At 46.9% G+C, this 21,805-nt stretch overlaps 2 long non-coding RNA genes across 3 annotated transcripts in view; both read left to right on the plus strand.

The window, feature by feature from the left end:
* LOC135903950 (uncharacterized) overlaps positions 1 to 21,805 on the plus strand; it is an 85,992-nt gene that overhangs the window by 53,691 nt on the left and 10,496 nt on the right. The window contains exons 2-3 of one of the 2 annotated variants that reach the window (XR_010564970.1): positions 3,072 to 3,179; positions 4,449 to 4,544. This is a non-coding gene — a long non-coding RNA (uncharacterized lncRNA). The remainder of the gene's footprint in view (positions 1 to 3,071; positions 3,180 to 4,448; positions 4,545 to 21,805) is intronic. The other variant, XR_010564969.1, reaches the window with a different exon arrangement.
* LOC135903978 (uncharacterized) lies at positions 18,552 to 20,311 on the plus strand. Its single transcript, XR_010564983.2, has 2 exons — positions 18,552 to 18,938; positions 19,003 to 20,311. It is a non-coding gene; the product is annotated as an uncharacterized lncRNA (long non-coding RNA).

Below are 21,805 nucleotides of genomic sequence, written 5' to 3' on the forward strand. Positions count from 1 at the left end.
TTGCTATGTGTTGCTAATGATACACTAGCCCAAATAAACAAGTGGAGCTTATTCAACTCATTAACTATTAATACTACCAAAACAAAAGGCGTGCTTTTCCAGCCAAAAAGCAAGAGGCACAGTATTGACGGACATCTAAAAATAGGCACTTCTTTCATAAACATAGTACCATCGGTTAAAAGCTTAGGTGTCATATTCCAAGAGAATATGCTGTGGAATGACCATGTCAACATTATTACTAACAAACTTGCACGAGTTGTTGGAATACTAATAAGATTACGCTTTCTTTTACCACTAAGAGTGAAGCTCCTACTTTATAATTCTCTTTTCTTATCTCATGTTAACTATTGTCACCTCGTATGGGGCAACACGACTAGCAGTAACATCAACATTCTATATTTATTGCAAAAGAAAGCCATCCGTGCAATTTCAAACTCTTCATTCGATGCGCATACTGATCCTCTTTTTTGTCAATTAGATATAGCGCCGATAAAATCGGTCTACAATACAATTTTGCTGAAACGCTTTTTTACAGAAAGAAAAGGTAGCACTCATTTTCTTACGCACTTGTCAAGGCTAACACTAAATACAAGCAGTTTCAGTACACGTCACAGAGAAACTTGGCATATTCCGCACTCAAGAACTAACTACGGGAATCAAATGCTGCGCCATGAACTACCATCTCTACTTAACTCTTTTCATTAATTACCCTACTTATTATCATTTCAATTGGGTGGCCACACTTGCCATTCATATTGGCATTCACATGAATGCTTAGTGTTTTTCTTTGTGTTTTGTTATGATGTATACGTATTCTAAGCTGTAATTGCACAGTGACCTATTTAGTTTTTGTATTTCTGTGAATGTTACCCGTGAACGAGAAGGGATTCATGATGTCTGCATTTTGTTGTCTTCCTGTTCGTGTTTTTCGTAACCTGTATGACAATATTATTTCTGCACTCATGTCAATTTTTTCGCCGCAGTGCGAAATAACTTTGTATAAGTAGTCGCATTTATCCCCATATTGTTTATATTTTTTATTGTTCATCTTGTATTTGTGCACGCATTGCTACGTGATGCCAAAGAAACCAATAAGGGACACAGACCTAGTCAAGCCGATTTTATGGCTTTTTGTCTGTGCCCCTGCTATCTGTACGTTGTATAGATGCAAATAAAGTTCAAAGTTCAAGCCCTAGTGGACACCGGTGCAGCTTTCAACTTCATGACATCAGATTTGCTTCCCTTTCACTGCCATCTGAAGCCGGCTGCGGTCGCACCAGCCGGCATCCCTAAATGACGGTACTCGTCTACCATCCCTAGGAGAAATCTCGATCATTGTGACTGCTTTCGGAAAAAGTGTAAGTGTCCCATTCATTGTGGTGCAAAACCTCTGCGCACCCTTAATTTTGGGCTGCAGCTGGTGCTCAACACTGGAACTTTAATCACGCCGGGTGCATAATAGGATTGCTCCCTCACGATCCGGCACCTGGCCTGGCAGCCAACACAGTCGCAAATAACGTGCTGTCCTCGTGTGCGCACCTGTTTTTAAGCTGGCCAGCCACGCGGCCCCAGGAGCTCGCTCCTTTCTGAGCAATGGCGCTTCATATCACGATCATCATCAGCAGCAGCCTATTTTATGTCCACTGCAGGACGAAGGCCTCTCCCTGCGATCTCCAATTATCCCTGTCATGCGCCAACTGATACCAACTTGCGCACGCGAATTTCCTAATTTTATCGCCCCAACTAGTCTTCTGCCGTCCTCGACTGCGCTTCCCTTCTCTTGGCACCCATTCTGTAAGTCTAATAGTCTACCGGCTATCTAACCTACACATTACATGACCTGCCCAGCACCATTCTTTCTCTTAATGTCAATTATAATATCGGTTATACCGCCTGCTCTTCCATCCAAACGGCTCTCTTTCTGTCTCTTAACGATATGCCTATCATTCTTCTTTCCATCACTCTTTGCGCGGTCCTTAACTTGTTCTCAAGCTTCTTTGTCAGTCTCCAAGTTTCTGCCCCATGTGTTAGCACCGGTAAAATACACTGATTGTACACCTTTCTTTTCAGTGATAATTGTAAGCTTCCAGTCAGGAGCTGACGATGTCTGCCGTATGCGCTCCAACCCATTTTTATTCTGTAAATTTCCTTCTCATGATCAGGGTTCCCTGTGAGTAAGAGACTAGGTAAACGTACTCTTTCACAGACTCTAGAGGCTAAGTGGTGATCCTGAACTCTTGTTCCCTTGCCCAGCTATTCATCATTATCTTTGTCTTCTGCACATTAATCTTCAACTCCACTCTTGCACTCTCTCTGTTAAGGTCTTCAATCATTTGTTATAACTCGTCTCCTGTGTTGCTGAACAGGACAATGTCATCTGCAAACCGAAGGTTGCTGAGATATTCGCCGTTGATCCTTACTCCTAAGCCTTCCCAGAATAAGAGCTTGAATACTTCTTCCAAGCACGCAGTGAATAACATTGGGGAGATTGTGTCTCCTTGTCTGATTCCTTTCTTTATAGGTATCCTCCTGCTTTTCTTGTGTAGAATTAAGGTAGCTGTGGAACCTCTGTAGATATTTTCCAGGATATTTACGTAAGCAGTCTGTAGTCCTTGATTACGTAATGCCTCTATGACTGCTGGTATCTCTACTGAATCAAATGCCTTTTCGTAATCTGTGAAAGCCATATGTAGAGGCTGATTGTACTCTGCGGATTTCTCGATTACCTGATTAATTACATGGATGTGATCCATTGTAGAGCATCCCTTCCTGAAGCCAGCCTGTTCCCTTGGTTGACTAAAGTCCACTGTTGCCCTTATTCTATTGTAAATTGTCTTGGTGAATATTTTATGTAATACTAGGAGCAATCTAATGGGCTTATAATTTTTCAATTCTTTAACGTCTCCCTTTTTGTGGATTAGTATAATGTCATTCTTCCAGTTCTCTGGGACCTTTGAAGTCGATAGACAGTTCGTATAGAGAGCCGCCAGTTTTGAAAGCATCATTTCTCTTTTATCTTTGATTCAATAAACTGTTATTCCATCTTCTCCTGCCGCTTTTCCCCGTTTCAGGTCTTGCAAGGCCCTTCTAACCTCATCGCTAGTTATAGAAGGAGTCACTGCAACCTGTTCATTACTGTTTGGCATGGAATTATCCTGAGTCCTCTGGGTACTGTACAGGTCAGTATAGAATTCTTCCGCTGCTTTTACTATACCTTCGAGATTTCTGATGATATTACCCTGCTTATCTTTCAGTGAATACATCTTGGTTTGTATCTTGCATACATCAGGCTGCGTCCATGTTTTACGGCTTCCTCAGTCTTTCTCACGTTATAATTTCGAATATAACTTATTTTCGCCTTGTTGATCAGTTTTCACAGTTCCGCGAATTCTATCTCATCTCTTGAGTTGGACATTTTCATTCTTTCATGTCGTTTCTTTATTGGGTCCTTTGTTACTTATGAGAGCTTGCCTACTGGTTGCCTTGGTGCCTTACCTCTCACTTCAATTGCTGCCTCTGAAGCCAGCCTAGTTACGGTTTCATTCATTATCTCTATGTCATCTTCATCTCTCTGTTCTAAGACTGCATGTTTGTTTGCAAGTACCAGCCTGAATTGGTCTCCTTTACCCTTACTGCGTCTAAGTTGGCCTGTTTCTTCCTGACCAATTTTACTCTTTCTCTCTTCAAATTGAAATGAATTATAGGCCTTACTAACCTATGATCACTGCATTTTACTCTACATACAACTTCAACATCCTTCACTATGTGGAATCGGTAGAAAGTATGAAATCTGTTTCATTTCTTGTTTCACAATTAGGGCTTTTCCAGATCCACTTTCTGTTGCTACGCTTCCTGAAGAAGGTGTTCATTATTCGCAGCTTATTCCTTTCCGCGAATTCTACAAGCACCTCTCCTCTAGCGTTCCTTGAATCGATGCTGCAATTGCCAATTTCTAGTTCAGCAGCCTGCCTTTTCCCCACTTTTGGATTAAAGTCGCCGATGACTGCAGTATACTGAGTTTGCACTTTTCTTATCGCTAATTAAACATCTTCATAAAACTGATCTACTTCATCATCATCATGACTGGATGTTGGAGCGTAGGCTTGTACTTCGTTTAACCTACACCGCTTATTAAGTTTGATTACGGCTACTGCTACCCTCTCTTTAATGCTGTAGCATTCGTCAATGTTGCCCGCTATGTCCTTATGGATGAGGAATCCTACCCTGTATTGCTTCAGGACTTGGCCGTTAGCACTGTATAAGCCTCACCAGTTCTTCTAATCTCACTAAGGCCAATAATATCCCAAACAGTGACTGATAGTTCGTCAAAAAGTCCTGCTAAGCTAGCCTCACTCGACAGAGTTCGGGTGTTAAAGGTTGCCAGGGTCAGTTTCCAGTGGCGGCCTGTCCGGGTCCAGAGATTCTTAGCACCCTCTGCTGCGTTACAGGTCTGACCGCCGCCTTGGTCAGGTGCTCCGTAGCTGCTGGGGACTGAAAGCTACTGGTTGATCGAATGAGTCATTTGGGAGGGACTTCGTCATTGCGTAAGTATTCATCTTACTTACGTACGAGAGTACGCGCTGTCTCAACATGGATATGTGCGCTAACGATCGTGCTTCTACCGAATCCCCTCAAAAATGAACATGTTCGCCCACCACGACCGCTTTCTTTTTCTGTGCTGGCAACATCTACAGTGACTACACCCTTGTCTTCTGCTGCGTGGGTACTCGTTTGTTGCGACATGTACGCATGCTTACATGCGGATATCTTTGTTGACTGCACTATCTGCTCGCGACCGGGCAATGAATTTGCGGTAACAAGCTCTTTACTGCGCTCCTCTTCTGCATTTGCTGTTCTGGTGCTCAACCTATCAGACAGCCCACTGCACCTACTCTTTGGATCTGTGTTGGCATTCGGGGCAGCCCTTCAGCCCTGTTCCGTCCTCGCAACAGTACAGCGCTGTACTTATCTAGAGAGTGACGATGATTCCGTCGACTTGAATTTGCTCCATTTCGGCGCGAACCTAATGTCATCCAAGAAGTCCGATATCTAAGCATTTCCGGTGAAGTTTTAAAGTGTTTTGCGCTATCACCGACCGAACTTGGCTGTACTACTCTTGTTCGTCACAAAATCGACACTGGCTCCTATGCACCCGTTCGACACAACCCTCGTCGAGTTTCTGCTTCAGAATGCGCTGAAATTACAAAAGTGAAAGATATGTTACAGCGTGGCATCATATCTCGCTCGTTCAGTCCTTGGTCGTACCCAATAGTGCTCGTGAGAAAGAAGGACGGCACTACGCGATTTTGCGTAGAATATCGCAGTATCACCGCCTAAACAGCATTACCAAGCCGGATGTATACCCTCTTCTCCGCCTCGACGACGCCTAGAATCGGCTTCACGGGGCCAGATTTTTCTCTACACTCGACCTCCTCTCCGGCTACTGGCAGGTAGGGCTGGGCGAGAACGACGCGGAGAAGACTGATTTTATCTCACCTGACCACCTGTACAATTTTAACCGCCTTACTTTTGGGCTCTCTAATGTACCTGCAACGTTCGAACGACTAATGGACTTGCCAAACTTGCCAGGTGGGCCCTCAAACTTCAAAACTAGAGCTTCACGGTCGTTCATCACAGTGGTTCGTGTCACCAAAACGTCGACTACTTTTCACGCAACCTTGTCGTTACTAACTCCTCTGCACCGGCATTTGCAGTACTCGATCTCCGAGCTGCACCATCAAAGGATACCGAAATCTGCAACATCGTCCGGTGCCTCTCTGGTGATGCCAGTACACCAAGCGCCACCTCGAGAGACTTTCATCAGTTTTTACAGTCCGCAATGGCATCCTTTATCATCGGCGCACAGGAAGTGAATCGTACCTACCTGTGGTGCCTGGGGCCATGCGAGCATCCATACTTTTCAAGTGTCACGACGCCCCCTCTGCTGGCCACCTGGGTCTGCAGAAGACTCTGGCTTGCGTTAAGAAAAGATTTTGGTGGTCTGGCATGCGCGCCGATGTCTACCTGTATGTGTCTTCCTGCACATTTTGTCAAGTTCGTAAGTCATCAAAAACCCACAACCTGTGCCCTTACAACCAATCGCCCTTCCTAACGAACCATTCCATATCACGGGCATTGATCATGTGGGCCCGTTTCCTCGCAGCAAGCATGGTAATAAAGTTTTCATTGTGACCACGGACTACCTAAGTGGGTAGAAGTTCGAGCCATCCTTGATTCTGCAGCCACTCATATCATGACCTTTATTATCGAGTGCCTCATGCTCCGGCATCCGTAGCACGGTATTTATGTCGAGTGCCTTCAAAAATTTCTTGTTTAAAAATTGTTACGGTTGCCACCAAAGTTATTACGAGTTGGTATCACTTGTTACGGGGACGGCGTTTCGGTGACCTCCAATAGCGTCTGCATGCTTGAAGCTCGAACCAGGTTGACCATCGGAGAGGGTCTGGCAGGGAAGACGAGACGATGCAAAAACAAATATCAGAAGTTTAATACATCCATACGCGTGAGCGGTGCGCTCCAAGTAAAAAAAAAAGTACAGAAACATTCCGCGTGCGTGCTCCTGCACGAAAGGGCAAAGATGATGTGTCGATGGCGTCTCGCTGGCCTTCTTACGCCCTACACCATCCGGGCAACCGCATTCTCTCTTGCTTCCTGGTAGAGGGCCTTGTCAGCACACTAGTCAGTTCACACAGAAGAATACGGAGAAAGACCGCTCCCTGGCAATTCACACGGAGGAATACTGAGAAAAGCCACTCAATGGTGTAGAGATGGGGAGCGTAGGTAACGTCTGGTCAAAACACTGGTCAACCCACACACAGGAATTCGGAGAGAAACCATTCCCTGGCGTAGAGGGCGTGAACGTAGGACAAAGGTGAGTAGGATTTGCACCCTGGCGCATAATCCCGTCGCACACATCCGACGGACAAGTTTTTTGTTATGTTGGCGAGCGTGGCGTTGAGGCACGTCGTGTCTCAGGCGCTTCGCATCCATGTCCTTCATCGTCGCATACAGTGATCCGTAACGACTTGGAATACGACACGCTGCAGCGTCCCCTCAAGATCCACGAGCAAATGGAGAGGTCGAGCGCACCAATAGTGCCATAAAAGACATTTCTTCCTACGTCTGTCCCGCACACGATGACTGGAATGACTACGTCGCTGCTGCGGCTTTCGCTCTAAACACGTCCGAACAGGAAGTCACTCGCGCCACGCCATTTCAGCTGCTCCATAGCGCAACGCCTTACACCACGGCGGGTTTATGCCTTGATACGTAGATCAGATTTCGACCAATGACGACTTTGCGCGCAGCCTTCAATCGTTGTGCTTCGAGTGTTATTTTTTCCAACGCAAGCTCGCCTAATAATGAGTTAGATTCGTCACTCCTTCTTTTGGAACTGCCTTTATCTTCACATCACTACGACGTGACAGTATGAACTTGCTATATTTTTCATTTTGTGAATACTGGGACATTAGCTAGGACTTTTGATGCGTGTGCGTTTACTCTTCTAACGAAATAACTTATTATTCACAACTGACCTTCTAATCTAACAGGTTGTAAAAGCAATCCGGACGTTAACAGGAGGTCGCAAGAATAAATAAAACTTTAATGCTTATTAGCTTTCACCTGATAGCAGAGATATCACTCTGAGGAACCCCAGCGAGTGCGGCTGGTCTTTAGCAACGGTAGTAGACCGGCCTCTCGCTCACAGTAGGCATGTATAGTCAGCCACAAACGTTTACGGGACACGGGTTGCACGGAAACTGTGAACTGCTCTATTAAGGCATAGCGTTTCCATTTTAATTGCGACCCGTCGTAGTGGCTTAGCGGCTAGGGCTTTGCGCAGCTAAGCATGCAAGCATGGTCGTGGTATCAAATCCAGGCCACGGCGGCCGCATTTCCATGGGGCCAAAATGCAAAAAACGCCTGTGCGTTGCGCATTGGGGTACGTTAAAAAACGCGAGGTGGTCAAAGTTTCCGTAGTACACATACTACGACGTGCCTCATAATCAGATCGTGGTCTTGGCCAATAAGATCCCAGAATTCAACTTTACTTAAATATTTCAATTGATCACCATATGTAGGTCGCAAATGCTACTATACACTGTGAAACTTTGAATTCGGAGCTATGTGCGCCCAGGGCTCGCGGTAATTAGCGTTTTCGCAAGTCCCGTATCCCACAAACTATTGTGGCCGACTGTACAATTCTACGAATAGCTGATTTCAAATCATTTTTGTTAGGGCCTAAATGAAATCTAAAGTCGTTTTTATTTTTCAACAAGACTGCTTAGCCTGCAGTGGAGTTGAAGAAGCAAGGGTATAGTGTGTGTAGCCGAGATAGCAGGTGGCATCGTGCGCGCTGTTTTCCCGCGGGCGCATGAAGCCACCTGCTATGTCGGCTCGCCACTTCCCTGCGCCCGCCGCAGCTAACCTTTAATTCTTCTGGTGTAAACTGAAGAACAAAAAGTCAAGGGCACTTAGGTATCCCTACGTGGATGAATGCGAAAATATTGCGACGTTCCCCATAACGACTTGTTTTGCGAAACGTAATGGTACCGTTTTCACGTTGCCTTGTACCATTTCTCGCGTCAAGTGCCTTGGCCTCGTTCGCATACTTGCGTGGACGTCCAAAGTAGCCGGGCGCGGCTATTGACTGAGAAGTCTAAGGTTCGTCCATCGGAGCGCACCGACTGGAAACGCCGCAACGCGCGCGGTCTGTCCAAGGATCGACCTTGGTCTGTCTCTGTGACCACGGGATTTTTGTATGATCTCCGATGACGCCGCCGGATTTTCCGCTTCATGAGCCACATATTGCTTTCGCATTAATAAATGATCGCAACGTTGAATGTAAATGTTGCATCCTTTAGAAACAACTACACACCAAAGCGGAGTAATAATGTTGGCTAACCTTGTCGATGCTTCGTAATTACCTCCAAGTTTCGGAGACGCGCTGCAGCGAGCGGCAGCACGAAACGTTTGCTCCACTCTGCCGGCTTTTCCTCTCCACGCCAGCATTTTAACAGAGTGCTTGCAGTCAGTGGCGTACCAACTAGTTTTCGAGGGCGGGGGGCGGCAAGTCCTCTCTTTCTTTCTCTCTCTCTCTCTCTCTCTCTCTCTCTATATATATATATATATATATATATATATATATGTGTGTGTGTGTGTGTGTGTGTGTGTGTGTGTGTGTGTGTGTGTGTGTGTAATGCTGCAGCGTGGCGTATAGGTAGAGTATCCGCCTCGCGTGCAAGAGGTCCGTGGTTCGAGTCCCGGTGCCGCGCAATTTTCCACCGGATTAAAAAAAAATCCGCGTGTTCATAAAATTGCATAAACAGGCTTGGAATGCGGTCTGATCCCGGTGACCAGAACCAGTAACGCACTCCCTCACCAGAGTCCTCCCTCACCAGGAGGGAAATAAAGAAACTGGTACATAAGAAGCCGATCAATGAGTTAGCGGCAAGAGGGAAAATAGAGGAATTCTGGAACAAGCTACATAACAGGTATTCGGCTTTAACTCAGGAAGAGAGGACCTTTAGTGTTGAAGCAATGAACGACAATCTTATGGGCATCATTAAGGAGTGTGCAACAGAAGTCGGTGGTAGCTTCGTTAGACAGGATTACCAGTAAGCTATCACAGGAGACGAAAAGATCTGATCAAGAAACGCCAATGTTTGAAAGCCTCTAACCCTACAGCTAGAATAGAACTGGCAGAACTTTCCAGGTTAATGAACAAGCGTCAGACAGCTGACATAAGGAAGTATAAAATGAATAGAATTGTGAACATGCTCTCAGGAACGGAGGAACCCTAAAAGCAGTGAAGAAGAAACTAGGAATAGGCAAGAATCACACGTATGCGCTAAGAGACAAAGCCGGCAATATCATTGCTAACATGGATGAAATAGTTCAAGTGGCTAGGAGTAGAGATTTATACAGTACCAGGGGCACCCACAACGATAATAGAAGAGAATAGTCTAGAGGAATTTGAAATCCCACAAGTAACGCCGGAAGAAGTAAAGAAATCCTTGTGAGCTATGCAAAGGGGGAAGGCAGCTGGGGAGGATCAGGTAACAGCAGATTTGTTGAAGGATGGCGGGCAGATTGTTCTAGAAAAACTGTCCACCCTGTATACACAATGCCTCATGACCTCGAGCGTACCGAAATCTTGGATAAACGCTAACATAATCCTAATCCATAAGAATTATAGACCGATCAGCTTACTGTCCTTTGCCTACAAAGTATTTACTAAGGTAATTGCAAATAGAATCAGGAACACCTTAGACTTCTGTCAAGCAAAGGACCAGGCAGGATTCCATAAAGGCTACTCAACAATAGACCATATTCACACTATCAATCAGGTGATAGAGAAATGTGCGGAATATAACCAACCCTTATATATAGCTTTCATTGATTACGAGAAAGCGTTTGATTCAATCGAAACCTCAGCAGTCATGGAGGCATTACGGAACCAGGGTGTAGACGAGCCGTATGTAAAAATACTGAAAGATATCTATAGCGGCTACACAGCCACCGTAGTCCTCCATAAAGAAAGCAACAAAATCCCAATAAAGAAAGGCGTCAGGCAGGGAGATACGATCTCTCCAATGCTATTCACAGCGTGCTTACAGGAGGTATTCAAAGACCTGGATTGGGAAGAATTGGGGATAATAGTTAATGGAGAATACCTTAGTAACTTGCGATTCGCTGATGATATTGCCTTGCTTAGTAACTCAGGGGGCCAATTGCAATGCATGCTCACTGACCTGGAGAGGCGAAGCAGAATGGTGGGTCTAAAAATTAATCTGCATAAAACTAAAGTAATGCTTAACAGTCTAGGGAGAGAACAGCAATTTACAATAGGCAGCGAGGCACTGGAAGTCGTAAGGGAATACATCTACTTAGGGCAGGTAGTGACGGCGGATCCGGATCATGAGACGGAAATAATCAGAAGAATAAGAATGGGCTGGGGTGCGTTTGGCAGGCATTCCCAAATCATGAACAGCAGGTTGCCATTATCCCTCAAGAGAAAAGTGTATAACAGCTGTGTCTTAGCAGTACTCACATGCGGGGCAGAAATCTGGAGGCTTACGAGAATGGTTCTACATAAATTGAGGACGACGCAACGAGATATGTAAAGAAAAATGATGGGTGTAACGTTAAGAGATAAGAAAAGAGCAGATTTGGTGAGGGAAAAAACGCGAGTTAATGACATCTTAGTTGAAATCAAGAAAAGGAAATGGGCATGGGCAGGACATGTAATGAGGAGGGAAGATAACCGATGGTCATTAAGGGTTACGGACTGGATTCCAAAAGAAGGGAAGCGGAGCAGGGGGCGGCAGAAAGTTAGGTGGGCGGATGGGATTAAGAAGTTTGCAGGGTCAACATGGCCACAATTAGTACATGACCGGGGTAGTTGGGGAAGTATGGGAGATGCCTTTGCCCTGTAGTGGGCGTAACCAGGCTGATTATATATATATATATATATATATATATATATATATATATATATATATATATATATATATATATATATATATATATATATATATATATATTGTGACGAAGAAGATCGGCAGGCTGAAAAGCCCCGTTGCCATCGCGTGGCTCGTACCCAGTTCGCTCGCTGGCTGCGCCCTACCTGCTGTTACCGCGTTGGTCGCTGCTTCTCTACGACCCGAATAAACCCCCTTTACAATATATATATATATATATATAAATATATATATATATATATATATATATATATATATATATATATATAGTCACGTACGAAGTTGTGCCGCTGTGGACAAAAGGACGTTGGGAGGTGAAGAGGAGGTTGAAGTGTCTCGACGCACGGTAGATGGTGTTACGCTGGCTACTGAGCTACAACCTTGTAACTGTATATATTGTAAATACATATATTTTCTCCCCCGTAACATTTTGGTGGAGGTACGGGGTACTCTCGCCACAAGCCGGCCCTGGATCTTCGCAGCCGGCGTCACATATTCGGTTCCGCTATTATGGCTACTGACGCTGCCTCCGCCGCTCAGACAGCAGCGGAATTGAGCTAACCCAGCTGAGTCACCCGGGAATGTTCATTGGCACTGGCAAGGTGGACGTCGAAGACTGGCTGACGTCGTATGAACGCGTCGGTAAGCAAAAGTGGGACGCCACACTTTTGCTGGCAAACGTGACTTTTTTCTTGGGATGAACCGCGAAGGTATGGTTCGAGACGCATGAAGCCGACATTAGAAACTGGAACTGCTGCAAGGAAAAGATACGCGATCTTTTCGGAAGCCCTGTGGGACGTCAAATGGAGGCCAAGCAAGAGCTAGCGTCTCGTGCCCAGGCATCAACCGAATCGTACGTCGCGTGTATTCAAGACGTTCTGGCTCTCCGCCGGAAAGCGGACGAGGACATGCTGGAGGCCGATAAGGTTGTACACATCTTGAAGGGTATCGCGGACGATGCGTTCAACCTCCTAATTTGCAGGAACTGCTTAACGGTTGAGTCCATCATTAAGGAATGCCGGAATTTTGAGCAAGCGAAGAGCAAACGCATCGTACAACGCTTCGACCTACTTCCGAATACGGCTGCCGCTTCCTCCTGCAACGACCCTCCGGCATCACATCCACCTACAACGCCAAGCTTGACACAGCTAGGTCACTCGTCGCGAACTTGAGGCTGTAACTGCCCCCATATGCATGACAACATGACCATCTCGCTCATTCAAGCTGTTGTCCGCCAAGAAATTGTAAGCATGGACAACTAGCCTGCCCTCTGCCCACGTCCCACCCTTACCACTCCTGTCATTCCCTCTGCTGCACATTGACAGTCGTTCCCCAATAGATATCGGAACTCCTCTGAGTGGCGAACACCGGATGACAGGCCAATTTGCTTTGCTTGCTCCCGGGTCAGTCACATCTCCCGCCACCGCCGTAGTAGCCGCTGGTACTCCTTGCCTCAACCATATGCTGATCGTCGCTTTGACCGAGACCCTCGGCCTCTGTCGCCCCTCTCTGAAACATACCATACCGGCCTTCCCTCTCGGGGACACACCACTAGCCGCTCGCCCTAGCCGCAACGCCGTCAGTCCCATTCTCCGGCGCCTCGACGTCCCTCGTCTCCGTCCCACGCGGGCCGATTCTCGGGAAACCAAGCAATGCAGCCCCCGGAGATGAGGCTGCATTGACGACTCGGACTGCAAAACCTCTGCTGACCCCTGCATGCTGCTCGACCGAACCTTGTTGAAATTTTTGTTGATGATGTACCCGGTAAAGCCCTCATCGATACTGGCGCTCAGGTGTAGGTTATGCGAGCAGATCTTCGTAGCCGTCTCTGTAAAGTCCTCACACCTGCCGAGTCGTCTGCCGTCCGAGTAGCTAATGGCAGTACAACAGCCGTGATGGGAATGTGCGCCGTCCGTGTTACCATTGCCGGCCATCCAGTGTTAGTCCTGTTCATTGTACTGGCCGAGTGTCCCCACTAAGTGATTCTTGGAATCGACTTTCTGACTGCCCATTCAGCACTTATTGACTGTGCAACCGGCACCCTTCGCCTTGAACTGCCCCATTACTTTACCAACCCGACCGACAACCACAAGTCCCGACTTCGTTCTACTGAATTTGTTCAACTACAACCTGATGCTGCGACTTAAGTCCTCATGTCGCCTTCTCCACCACAATCGCGATGGTCCTTACGTGGTGTCCCCCTTTTGCGACATCCTCCTGGCACGTCAAATAGCACTACCAAGCTCAATTGTAACTCTTGCCAACAATCAAGCGTGGCTTCCTCTTCTAAACTTTGGTTCGTGTCTGCAAGTGCTTCCTGCGGGTGTATCTCTCGCTGTGCTATCCTCTTTGGAAGACTGTGGAGTAGCTGCTCTTACGCCCGAACCACAATTTGACACTGCCGCAATCTACGACCTGCTTACGCCGACGGCCTTCGCCGCATTCTAATGTCCTATGAAGACATCTTTGATTTTAGCAATCGCCCACTAGGTCGAGCCCGTGTCGTCACCCATAACTGGTGACACTCCTCCTATACACCGGCGGCCCTACCGTGTGTCTGCGGCTGAACGCCAGGTGACCTAAACGGAGGTGGACAAAATGCTTTCCAAAGCCACTCTGTTGGCTCGTTGGGCTGCGTGACCCGTCTGGCCAGTTGGCCCGCTGGGCTTTGCGCCTTCAAGAGTACAGCTTTTCCGTTACCTACAAGAGCGGTCGCTGTCACACGGATGCTGATTGCCTATCCCGCCTCCCTTCGCCGCACACTAAAGCTGAGGATGATGACTTCGATGAATACCTACTTTCCATCTTTTCCGACTTTCCAGACCCGAGCACCTTTGAGAGCGAGCAACGTTGGCACCCTATACCTTGAAATCCCTACATGCAGCTGCACGTGAGCTAGCAGGCTATTTGCAACCAGTTAGACCCTATGAAAAAGTCGGCATCGACTTGCTTGGCCCGCTCCCAAAGACGTCAGCTGGCTACCGCTGGATTATAGTATGCGTAGATTACCTTACTCGCTACACAAAAACGGCGGCACTTCCATCTGCCACTGCAGCAGATGTCTCTTCATTTTTGTTGCATCACATCATACTCCGTCACGGCGCGTCCCCGGGATGTCATCAGTGACTGTGGACGGCAATTCACAGCCGATGTCGTTGAAGAACTTTTACGGCTTTGTGGTTCTGCATATCATCATTCCACTCCTTACCACACGCAAACCAATGGCCACACAGAGCGGACGAATCAGACCTTTACCAACATGTTATCAATGCATGTCGCTGCTGACGACAAGAATTGGGACGGCATCTTACCTTTTGTAACGTACGCGTACAATAGTGCCAAGCACAAAGTTACTGGATATGCGCCGTTCTTTCTGCTGTATGCATGCGCTCCCCAGAGCTTTCTGGACACTATTCTACCTTTATCGTGCCAAGAAGATCCTTCCATCTCCCAAACTCTGTGTCGTGCTGAGGAAGCACGTCGGCCGGCGCATCTTAGGACGTTGTCCTCAAAAGGCAACAGCATGATTCGCTAGGATGCGCGGCATATCCCTGTCAGCTTCACTCCCGGTGATTATGTTTGGTTGTGGACACCTGTTCGCAAAAAGGGATTGTACCCCAAGTTTCTCGCCACTTACACCGGACCATTCGTTATACTCAGCTGCTTGAGTGATGTGAACTATGTCGTCGCCAAAGTGACGGCAAGTAATCGGCGTTCACGTGCGACGCAAGTTGTTCACGTAGCCAGACTAAAGCAGTACCATCACAGGTCCTTGTAACTCGCTCAGCGAGCTTCGTCTGCCCCCGGGGAAAATGTCGCAGCACTGCGTGACTGAGGCAGAGAAAGAAGAAGTAGAGTGTGCGCACGTGATCTCGGGGTACTCTACACTGGCTGGGCCTGGCCTGTAGCTTCCTCTCGGACCTCATTTCACCCTGTAAATAAACATCATTCGTAACAATATTATCGAGCCTTCCTGCAGTCCGTGGGCGTCACCTGTCGTCTTGGTTAAAAAGAAGGACAATACATACAGATTTTGTATCAATTACCGGCACCTCAATGAGATTACCAAAAAGGGCGTGTATCCGCTTCCACGTATTGATGACGCGCTGGACTGCTTACATGGTGCCAGTTATTTTTCGTCGATTGATTTGCGCTCTGGCTACTGGCAAATCGCAGTGTATGAACGAGATCGCGAAAAGACCGTCTTCGTCACCCCAGATGGTCTCTCCCAACTTAAAGTGATGCCTTTCGGACTGTGTAATGCCCCTGCTACCTTCAAGCGCATGATTGACGCTCATCTGCGCGGATTCAAATGGACCACATGCCTCTGCTACCTTGATGACATCATTGTTTTTTCACCGACGTTTAAGAGCCACCTCCACCGACTCTCAGCAATCCTTGCTGTTTTTCGACAAGCTCGCCTACAACTCAATTCTGCAAAATGCCATTTCGGCCACCACCAAATGCGAGTACTTGGTCACTTGGTTAACGCTGCTGGTGTCCAGCCTGACCCTGGTAAAGTTCGTGCCGTTGTTGAGTTTCTACTTCCGCGTTCTTCTACCAATGTCCGAAGTTTCCTAGGGCTGTGTTCTAATCTTCGGCGATTTATCCAGAACTTTGCCGAAATCACTCGTCCTCTCACAGACCTCCTCAAAAAGGTGACCACTTTTTGTTGTGAACCCGACCAGGCTGAAGCATTTTCAACGCTTATCAGTCGTCTTATCAATCCACCCGTGTTGGGTCATTTTGATCCGCATGCCTCGCATTGATGATCCGCATGTTCGCACTGATGCAAGCGGCCATGGCATTGGCACCATCTTGTCCCAACGACAGTGAGACACCAATCGCGTGATCGCGTATGCTAGCCGTCTTCTTTCAGCACCAGAGCGCAACTACTCCATAGCAGAACGTGAATCCTTGGCCCTTGTTTGGTCCATTGCTAAGTTCCGCCCTTACCTGTTCGCTCGGCATTTCACCGTCGTGACTGATCATCATGCCTTATGTCGGCTATCCTCACTCAGAGACCCGACAGGCCGTCTTGGCCGCTGGGCTTTATGCCTGCAAGAGTACACATTTTCCGTGTCCTACAAATCTGGACAGCTGCATAAGGACGCCGACTGCCTCTCCCGCTGTCCTGTCGACCCTCCCAATGGCAACGAAACCGATACAGATACCTGCGTTTTGTCGATCTCCGACTTCTCACGCATCGCCGACGAGCAGCGTCGTGACCCATATTCGCGATTCATCATCGAACACTTTACCTCGGACCAACAGGACGTTTCCCTCCGTATGTTTGTTCTCCAGGACGGGACCTTATACCGACGCAATATGAATCCACATGGTGCTGAACTGCTTCTCGTCGTTCCCCAGCATCTGCGCTCGACAATTCTCTCGCAGTTACTCGGTGTGCCCATCGCCGGTCATTTGAGTGTCTCCCGTTCGTACGACCATGTGCGCAGGCGATTTTTCTGGCCTGGGCTATATCGCTCTGTTCGAAGTCGCTGCCTGCGAACTTTGACAACGCCGCAAGAAGCCTCTGTTGTCTCCTGTTGGGCACCTTCAGCCTATAGATATCCCCAGTGAGCCATTTTACCGCGTCGGCCTGGACCTCCTTGGCCCATTTCCAATTTCATCCTCAGGCAACAAGTGGGTGGCCGTTGCGACGTACTATACAACGCGTTATGCCATAACACGGGCCCTCCCTACGAGCTGCGCAACTGATGTGGCTGATTTTCTCCTTCATGAAGTGATCTAGATCATGGTGCCCCACGTCAGCTACTCACCGATAGAGGCCGCTGTTTTCTTTCTGAGGTTGTCGACAACCTTCTTCGCTCTTGCTCCACGTCCCACAAGTTCACGACGGCTTACCACCCACAGACAAACGGACTTATCGAGCGCCTCAACAGTACACTCACGGACGTGCTCTCCATGTACGTCTCTGATGATCACCGGGATTGGAACTGCACCTTACCCTTCGTGACGTTTGCATACAATTCGTCGCATCACAGTATTATTGGTTATTCTCCGTTCTACCTACTCTATGGCCGTGGCCCACTCCTGCCTCTTGACTCACTGCTCCCTTCCGATGCTAATACTACCACGTTCTATGCTCATGACACCATTGTTTGCGCGGCCACAGCACGTCGCATTGCCCGTGACCATCTTCTGGCATCTCAGACTATCCAAAAGCACCCCCAAGTAACCACGGATATCCGTGGGACGTCCACCATAAGTCCCAACGTCCATCCATCCGGATATCCAACACGGACGTCCGTGGGACGTACAGGAGAAGTCCATATCCTGTTTGGATGTCCGAAGGACATCCCACCGGGATGTCCATGGGACATCCCATTTTGAACGTCCGCTGGCTGTCCATAAATAGGCATGCCCAGGATATACACTAGTGAGTTATATATAAACTAGCATAAATATATTGCCGGAAATTTTAGTTTGTTCATATTATATTTGTTTATTTTTGTTCTCTATCGGACACAGTTCATTCTTTTTTCAAAGCAAAATAAATATATTTCCAACTTGATATCAATTCTGCCCACTTTAACATCGCAGTATTAAAATACGATTTTTTTTCTATCGGTGGGTCATACAATCAATTTGTAGTTTGCTTTAAAAAAAATGCTTGTGGATGACTAGCAGAATATCTAAGCGCCCATTTGAAGCCACTTATTCGACCTAGAGCCAAGCACTCAAGTTATCCCTCATTATGAAAAGTTCCTGATCATAGAGTTTTGGTCCTGACCTCCGAACATGTAGGTTCAGGTTTATCATTGAAACAGGAAGTAAAACACGTTGTTGGGCTAGTTGGTGCATTGTATTAAGAAAAAACCAGCAAAAAAAAAGACGGACACAGGAAACATACACAAGACAGGCCTCGTGGCCTCTTCCAGCCTCTTTCCTGTCTTCTCGTATGTTTCCTGTGTACGCCTGTTTTTGGCTGGTTTCTTAAAACAGGAAGTTGTCTGCAGTGTTCAATTGTGCATACAATAATATCATTATAGGTAACAAAAATAAATCTCAAAGGCTACGCTTTTGGTGGCTGCGTGCGTTGAAAGCGATTACGAAAGCTATAATGCGTCAGAGCCGCCATGCATTGACAGTAATCTCAAAGGCTATGTTTTTCTGGCGCCGACAGCTTTAGCAGAAACTAAAAACTCGAAAATCAGATACCGAATATTCCCAGAATAAGTAAATATTTCACTGTGTAATAATAGAATATTTTAAAAACCTATTTATGTTTGCGTAGATGCACGTGGAAGTGTTACAACCTTGGCAAAGCAGAACGCTGCAGTCATCCAATCCAATCCAAGCTCTAGCCATCGTCGCCACGCCATTTTTCATTCTGCGATCGTTTTAAGGGCAGCGGAGCAGCGTTTGTCACCTTCCGTGCCTGCTGAAGTCTCCTACTCAGCTACCAAGGTATGACAGCTACATCGATTTCTTTTTTAATTCGTTTGGGTATTGAAATGTGTTTTCTTCACAGGTGCCAGGATGCCTAGACTGCGGGAGAAGCCGCACGCGCGAAAAAGAGCGTCGCTGGAAACAAAGACTATATTCGAGGACTTCGGATCTCGCACCGGCAGCCAGCAGTCAACAGCTCGAGAATTCGCAAGCCTAGAACTGTGCAGTGGCGCGCATACCCCGCACGCATGCATTAACATGTGCGTTCGGGCTGTCCCTGCAAACATTTGTACGCCTTGTGATGCTGGTCGCTGCACCGAGGCGACATCGGAAGTTCGGGACGGTGGTTGTGACACTACGCGCACTAAGGACAATGTGCCTTGCTTCCCTGATGGATATACTCTACGTGACGCTTCGGATGGTTCACTTCGCTGTGAGAACGGAACAGGATCCCTTAGGAGAGGTGTACGCACAAGTCAATGCGGGTTTTCTGGTAAGCAGGACCCCGGAGTCTACATTTGCTTTAGCTACCGCGGACTCTTCATCGGCGCCCTTTGATTCTCCTGGCAAACAGCTTCTCCTGGCTAATGCGCTCATGATCAGAGCTGTAGCCGTCAGTAGCGGCAAGATCGCCTGCTGATCTATACGAAAATAAAAAGCTCCTTTTAAAAAAGTGAAGAATATATTAGTTGTTTTTATCTACAAGTTTGTTTAATATCGTGAGAATATGGTCACTACGGCCACGGCGGGGACATTGTAAACGAGAGTACGCATTCGATGGCCAAGTGAGTTTTAATAATTGTAGAACGCACTACGCCACGAGAAAGAGCTATTGTTTAAAGAAAGTGAAGATTGTATTGATTGTTCTTCACTAATAGTTCGTTTAGCCATGTCAGAACGTGGAGACATTGGGAACGAGAGTACGCATTTGACGGCAAGTCGACTTACGAGAACGCACTACGTCGCGAATAACATTTAAGCTTCAATACCATTAAGCATGTCCGTGTGGCACCCCGCGAATGACATTAAAGTTTAAGGCATTAGCCAGTTAATGTCATTTTTTGTGCCCGTGTCGCAGAGTGCTAGTGAAGTGATATAGTCAAGATTAATTCCTTCATGTCATTTCTGTTGCTTTCGCTGCTTAATAATGCTAATTGATGTGTTTTTGCTCTTTCTTTTTATTCCATGCTGCAAACTCAAATGTCAAAGCAGGGTGGGCAATAAGTATTTTTGTTCTGCTGTTCTCTACCTTGTTGTTGTACTATTGAAATTGCAAGTTTTCTTCTTTATCCGTGTATTTATTTGTTCTTTGAACAGTACGCATATATCTGCTTATTGGTCTTTTTATGTATATGTATAAGGTGACAATAAACGTTTAATTGTATTTGGAAGTTGGTGTAAGTTCATTTCTCGTTTATTTAAAACAAGAATGCATTCAAGCACTAGACCAATGTAATATATATAATGGTCCGGTGCTTGAATGTGTCCGGCCACTATTGTCGCTTCAAGGCATGTGTATATCTGGAATATCCCCGGGAAGACACACACACACACACACACATATATATATATCCTGAACGTCCCCTGAATGTCCATGCTGGATATCCGCGTCGGACGTACTACGGATGCCAAAGCGATTACCTTTGGATTTCCTAGGGACGTCCCTCGGACGTACGTCGGACATTCATGGATATCCCACGGACATCCCGAATATCCAGAAAGGACGTCCGTCGGACGTCGCCCGGATATCCGTGGTTACTTGGGCCGTTACGACAGTCGTCGTCGGGACGTTCATTTCAGCCCTGGGTCACTTGTACTGCTTTGGTTACCCTCCCGTCGCGTCGGCCTTTGCGAAAAACTGTTGCCACGATACGTCGGGCCATACTGAATTCTTCGCCAAGTCACCAGCCTCACATATGAGATATCACCTGTGACTTCGACGTCTTCTACTCCACCAAGAACTGATATCTTGCACCCGTTTCGCGACTAAAGCCCTATAACTCGCACACTGATTCGACAACCTCGGAAGCATCGAGGCGATGCTTCTGCCGCCAGGGGTTAATGTCACGTACGAGGTTGTGCCACAGTGGACAAAAGGACGTTGGGAGGTGAGGAGGAGGTTGAAGTGTCTTGACGATCGGTAGATGGTGTTACCCTGGCTACTGAGCTACAATTTTGTAACTGTATTGCACAGTTTATTTCACTGACTTTTCGGTTGGTACACCAGCCGAAATTTCAGTGAAATATACTGTGGAAATCCAACGTTTGTCGTACTTTCTTTTTCTCCATTATATATATATATATATATATATATATATATATATATATATATATATATATACGTGTGTGTGTGTGTGTGTGTGTGTGTGTGTGTGTGTGTGTGATCTTCGTAGTACATGCCACGTGGGATCATTCTGCCGGCGCTACTCTGTCCGCATTGACGCCTCACGCCAACAACCGCAGCTGCACTACCCAGCATATAATTTCCCCTTTGACTTGTGCAGTACAGGTTCGTTTTTCATATGCTTTACCACAAAGATCGACACGGAAGGTTCCTCCCAGGGGAGCGGAGGTTAGCTTAGCGACATCTACCTAAACTCCTCCTCACCCGGCTCCTTTCGGGTGGGAAGCAGCCGGCGTGCCTCATTATCAGATCGTGGTTTTGGCACGTAAAACCCCGCAATTTTTTTCGGCTTTATGATGGAAGTTTTGCGTGGTTAACACTCCTTGGGTTAGATCTTGTACACATACATAACTACCCAAGACTGCATGGATGTGGGAAGGAAGGAAGGAAACCATTTATTGCTCTATTTACAGCTTTCAGCGGCTAATAGACGTTAATAATGTTTTACTGAAGTCTCCGTCGTCTTGAGTGGTCGGCGCCC

The sequence above is a fragment of the Dermacentor albipictus genome, chromosome 1 (genome assembly GCF_038994185.2).
Source record: "Dermacentor albipictus isolate Rhodes 1998 colony chromosome 1, USDA_Dalb.pri_finalv2, whole genome shotgun sequence".
Taxonomy (NCBI): Eukaryota; Metazoa; Arthropoda; class Arachnida; order Ixodida; family Ixodidae; genus Dermacentor; species Dermacentor albipictus.